General features: G+C 47.2%; 1 protein-coding gene across 1 annotated transcript in view; it reads left to right on the top strand.

Moving 5' to 3' along the window:
- The first annotated feature begins 1,869 nt into the window (after window positions 1–1,869).
- sema6cb (semaphorin 6Cb) overlaps window positions 1,870–5,868 on the top strand; it is a 163,651-nt gene continuing 159,652 nt past the window's right edge. The window contains exon 1 of the mRNA XM_083637553.1: window positions 1,870–1,997. The gene's annotated coding sequence lies outside the window, so the exon portion shown is untranslated. The remainder of the gene's footprint in view (window positions 1,998–5,868) is intronic.

Here is a 5,868-nt window from a genome sequence, read left to right as displayed (position 1 = left end):
TGCTGTCAGGACATTTTGTTGATGGTGTTTCTTATTTTATTTTTTATTTTACTTTTTGACAAAGATGGCTGTGTCCTGCCAAAATGCGACCAGCAGTCCCACGTGTGGGAAGGTGGAAGAGCGAGGACGTGTCATGTAATGTGTAATTGAGCCTGGCGGCCTTTTCAATACGTTTTTAGAGGTGACATCACTCGCTTTACTCCACCAGGCCATTTCCCATGACTTGAGACCCGGTGTCATTTTGGCACAGCGCTCATAACCTTTCCACCAATCAGCCCCGTGTGTTCTCACTGAAGCCACACCACCAGCCACCACCCTCCCACCTCCTCCCTTTAGGTTAAGTCACCGCAAGCCCGGAGTGCCACGGCACCCACAATGGTCTAATGAATATGCAGAGCGCCGGGCTCGTTAAGCATTTACAGGCCTCCCTGGCTTGACGAGCCTGCGGCGGCGCTGAGCTCACAGCAGCTGCAGTCAGCTGCCTCCTTCAGGACTCATCTGCTCTCTGCAGCGCGGGTGAGTCAGTGCTGGACATACTTTATCCATTGCTAAGGATGTGAGGAATCGCACTGCGGTCACGACCTCTCCCTCCCGGAGTCTGTGTGTGGGTGTAGGTGAAAACGTGTGTGTGTGTGTGTGTGTGTGTGTGTGTGTGTGTGTGTGTGTGTGTGTGTGTGTGTGCGTGCGTGCGTGCGGTGTGAGTGAGCTTGGTGGCAGAAAATCCATTGACCCGCTTGCCATTAGTCACCACCGGACATTAGAGACAACCTGGAAAGGGGGGTGTGTTTGAAAGGGGAAGGGGGAGAGGGGTGCTGAACTTGGAAGAATGGATTGTCGGGAAGTTCATTTGTCATGACATTCTCATCGGTGTGACTGTGGTTCTTCTTTGGGCCGGCTGGTTAAAGCGATGACAGTACAGTTGGCAGGGCGAGGCGCTGGCTTTACCCCCTGCTGTGCAGCGAGAACGAGCCTCTGGAGAGCAGAGATGCTCTTCAGGCTGATGAGAAAGTTCCAATGTTCAGGAAAGTCTAAAAAGAAAAGTAAGAAAAGTTTACTTTGCAGCAACCAACCTGAGGTAAAGTAGTCCTGCTACTCTGCAGAACATTTCCTCCATATTGTTTGTTGGTTATGGAAACCATTTTTTTGGATGTTGTTGGTTATGGCAACAATTTTTGGATGGAGTGCCCACGCTGTGTAGCATGAGCGTAGGCATGTTAAACCACTAGGTGTATTTGGTCTTAGAGTAAGATAGCTGACATTTGGTATATATGCAGTAGATACGAAGAGTCTGTGGGTGGAGGTCTGCATATGGGAGCTGAATAAACATGAACTTTGGCTTTCTATATTTGGAGTCTATATGAATTAACTTCCACACACTTTTCCATGTACATGTGTACATACATGTACACTCTTAAATGGATGTCTTAGATGTGCTTTTTAAACTTATGGAAATGTGTAAAAAAAAATCAAGCAAAACATTGATATTATTGTTATGTTAATACTATTACACATATTTAACAGCCCTAGTATTACAGAAGGGGGAAAATAATTTGTGTTGTCTGAAAGCTCCTTGGCTCCTCTCCATCCTGCACATGTGGCTCTATTTAGGGCTTCTCGGCTTGTGTTAGCTGTGATGTTATGACAGGCGAGCAACTGAGGAGATTACAGGACGCAGAGTCTCCTCTCCATGTTCTTCCTCAGTCACGGGTCAGCAGCCCCGCTTAACCCAGAGGAGAAGAAAGAAAGGCCTGGGGTTCTTCAGCTGCTCCCCTCCTGTTATCCACACTCACCATGTCTTTGTTTGCCCTCACAGGAAGTTTGTTGAAGACTGCTGAACTTTTTGGAGGGAGAGCCTCAAAGGGGGTTTTGAACCCCCTCCAACCCCATCTTCAAAGCCACGCCTTCTACACCCCCCTTCCCCCCGTTGAGGCTGCCTACTGAGAGCACTGGGAGGAGCTAAAGATCAGGTGGAGCGTCGGACGTGACAAAACCAGACTGTAAGTTCTGTTTTAATTCTAATTTTTCACCTTGAAAGCTATGAGCTTCAGCCGTTCTGCAGATTTGACTTGTGGAGTGGAAAAGCACAAGGCCTATATATTCTCCTTCAGGAAGAATAGAGAATTGCAAAACACTGTCAGATTGCTTCTTTTGCATCATCAATCAGTTTTGCAATCGGCGCAAATAAAGCAATATCTGCAAATCATCCGATCGCATATTTGAGGTCAAAATCGTCCGATTTCCGATCGCGTACCGATCTATCGGAGCGACTCTTAATATATATATATCTCCCTGCTGAAATCTCTACTCATGGAGGAGCCCTTCACGAAGGTGTAGGCGCGTTGCTCAGGAGGGATGAGGAGCGGAGGAACACGAGACGAGGCGCAACAGCCAAGATTGAGGAGGTGTGAGACACCCCGGAAACTTGAAAGAATAAGAAGAACCAGGTCAACCAGTGAGACCATCCGACTGTGAGAGGCAGCAATGTTGCCGCAAGGCATCCAGTCTGCCGGAAAGCCATTAGAAGAAGTAGTCACTGATGACATCACTGATGACGTCATAATTGTGACACACACCGCCGCCACACACACACACACAAGATTTAAAAAGTTACGTGTAATTTTTAGGTTAGCCTTTATGTTTTAATTTTTGTCGTATGGTTTTAAAATTGAAACTCTAACTTGGTAATCGTAAACCCAACATTCTTCCTGAACTTCTAAATGATACTTTACCACTCAGTAGAAGAATACCCTCCCAACTCTGGCTCATCAAGGTGAATGAAGAGAATCCTGACGCATTACATTTTTGGGCTATAATTTGAAGTTCACAACCTGCGAAGCTCAAATTGGCCACAGTAATGGATAATAGTGGTGAGAGAGCAGTGTTCCGTTAATGGCCTTTCTGTATCACACCCATCGCTGATTGTGTAAGCCTGAGCTGCCCGTGATTTTCAAGTGCCTTTTTCCAAAGTGGCAAAAAGGCTCTTGAGAGCTTTCAATCAAAGCTTTTTGCTTAACACGCACGCCCAGGTAGACCAATCGATTATGTCACGAAAGCACACTTGTTTTTCTGTTGTCTAGCAGCCCTGAGCTCTTATTTGCAGTCATTTGACAGTGCGAGCGCTCGCGTTGGAACCACCTCTCTGTTCATATCCCCTTTTTCAAAGAGCCGCCATTGTGCCGTGATCCCTCTTTTGTATGCATGCGACACGGGGCCATCGTTGTGTGGAGCATTGTGTGTCAGTCAAAGTGAATGCAAACCCCCACACGACTTGCATCGCTGCCCACCGACAGCGGGAACAATACATGAGCTTTTAGGTGTGAAGGTCGGGGTATTAAAGAATACACCGGAGTTAGGTGTTGTGTTGAGCCGCTGGCACCGTGGTGGCACGGGGGGTCCCGATGTGGATGGGCATTTTCTGCCTGTCATTATCGATGACACAAAGACCTATCAAAGGGGAGGGCGGGGGGGGATGTTAGAGAGTGGCAGTCAGTGTGGGTGCATAGGCGTGAAATATGATCAGACCGCTGAACTGAATAGACGTATTGTCATGCCAAAACTGTTAGAGAGAGAGAGACAGAGGCAGAAAGATGACTGGCATTGCTTTCATATCTTCTCACCCACTTGCTTGACAATATAGGCAGTGTGTGAAGCACTTAGGGTGTATGGACATTTGTTCATATCTCGCATGCTTTGCTGAAAAACTACACTACCAGTCCAAGGACATCAGAAAGTTGGAAATCTTGCCCTGTGTCCTCTGGCCTAATTTACAAAACTTGGCAGGCGAAAGCACCGAGCTAAAAGCTACCCATCTCTCATCCGTGCATAACATGATTGATATCGACCTAAGAGTTTTTTTATATTGCCGTTTTGAGAATTAAAAGCTTGCTCAATATGCATCCTTGAGGATATAGTTGAGACAAGGTTCCTGATTGAACATGAACCTTAATTTATTTATTTATTTTCCCCTCACAGTTTTCAATTATACATGAACCCCGCCCCACACCACACCACCTCCCTGCAGGAGCCTAGTTTTAGCACCTGTCTTTCCAGCTACCAGAGTAAGGAAACATTAATCCAAACCAGTGCCACACTGAGAACGCAGATGTCTCAGGACTCAGGAATTTGTATATTTTTAGAATATATATATATATATATGTCATGTTTGGCCTTTTTATTTGAAAGTTCACCTTAGAGAGAGACTGACTGGGAGAGATAAGGATGTTGCTCCAGCAGGGCACCCCGTGTCTAAACGTCTTCACCGCCTTGTCTTTGCCCTCTGTGTTGAACTGCAGTTGCCCTCTCACTCTTGCCTCCCGGGCTTCTAGTCTTTGTCACTGACCTCATTTTATCCTTCCTTTTCTTCCTCCTTTTCTTGCCCGAGTCCTCCTCTTGCTCCATGTTAAACGAGGCCATGGCCACACCTCCTCTTGCTCCATGTTAAACGAGGCCATGGCCACACCTCTTCTTGCTCCATGTTAAGCGAGGCCATGGCCACACCTCCTCTTGCTCCATGTTAAACGAGGCCATGGCCACACCTCTTGCTCCATGTTAAGCGAGGCCATGGCCACACCTCCTCTTGCTCCATGTTAAACGAGGCCATGGCCACACCTCCTCTTGCTCCATGTTAAACGAGGCCATGGCCACACCTCCTCTTGCTCCATGTTAAACGAGGCCATGGCCACACCTCCTCTTGCTCCATGTTAAGCGAGGCCATGGCCACACCTCCTCTTGCTCCATGTTAAACGAGGCCATGGCCACACCTCCTCTTGCTCCATGTTAAGCGAGGCCATGGCCACACCTCCTCTTGCTCCATGTTAAACGAGGCCATGGCCACACCTCCTCTTGCTCCATGTTAAACGAGGCCATGGCCACACCTCCTCTTGCTCCATGTTAAACGAGGCCATGGCCACACTTGGATGTGCTGTGACAAATTGGCACCGAGGAGGCAGATGGCGACGGGGAGGAGACTGGTTGTCACGCCGTTTGCAGCAGTGACATGAATTGATCTCGGTGCCGCAGAGCAGCCACACGTGCTCCACTTGTGCTATCCTGACTCGCGTACGCCCCATCTCACTCCACCCCCCCCCCACACACACACACACGCAAACACACACACACACACACACACACACACACACAGCTTTCCCTCCCCATTAGTATCAATGATGTGTGCAGGATGTCAGAGGAGAGGTGAGGAGATGCTGATGGCTTTTGACACAGAGAGAGACAGACTCAGACTGATGTTATGCCCTCAACATAGACCAACATGCTATAGAGGAACATACTAAAGCTGCAACGATTCATCGATTAGTTCGACAGAAAAATGATCTCATTCCAGCTTCTTAAATGTGAATATTTTCTGCTTTTATGTCTTTTATGACAGTAAAGTGATTCTCTTTGGGTTGTGGACTGTTAGTCAGGACAAAAGACATTCGAGGACATCATGTTAGGCTTTGGCGAAAAAGTGATCAACATTTTTCACCGTTTAGTGACATTTTATAAACCAAACGACTCATTGATTAGTTGAGAAAATAATCAACAGATGAATCGATAATGAAAAGAATCCTTAGTAGCAGCCCTAGAACATATCAAACAGCACGGCACTATGCATGTCAGGAAGCATGCTGTGCTATTTACAGAGGTGCCATCTTCACGGTGTTTACACATGATGCTGCACTGACGCTTGATTAAAATCCCCAGGGGGATTTCTCATCCTAACATGACTTCTGGGAAGATCATCCTAACATGACTTCTGAGCAGATCATTGTTTGTCTGCAAGGCCCGGCATTGCTCATTAGGTTATGTCTTGGAGATGGGGGAATTTTTCCAAATCCTGTGTGTGTGCGTGTGCGCAAAAAGTTTAGGGGA

This window comes from Poromitra crassiceps (genome assembly GCF_964638095.1).
Source record: "Poromitra crassiceps genome assembly, chromosome: 1".
Taxonomy (NCBI): domain Eukaryota; kingdom Metazoa; phylum Chordata; class Actinopteri; order Beryciformes; family Melamphaidae; genus Poromitra; species Poromitra crassiceps.
This window is presented reverse-complemented; position numbering and strand designations above follow the sequence as displayed.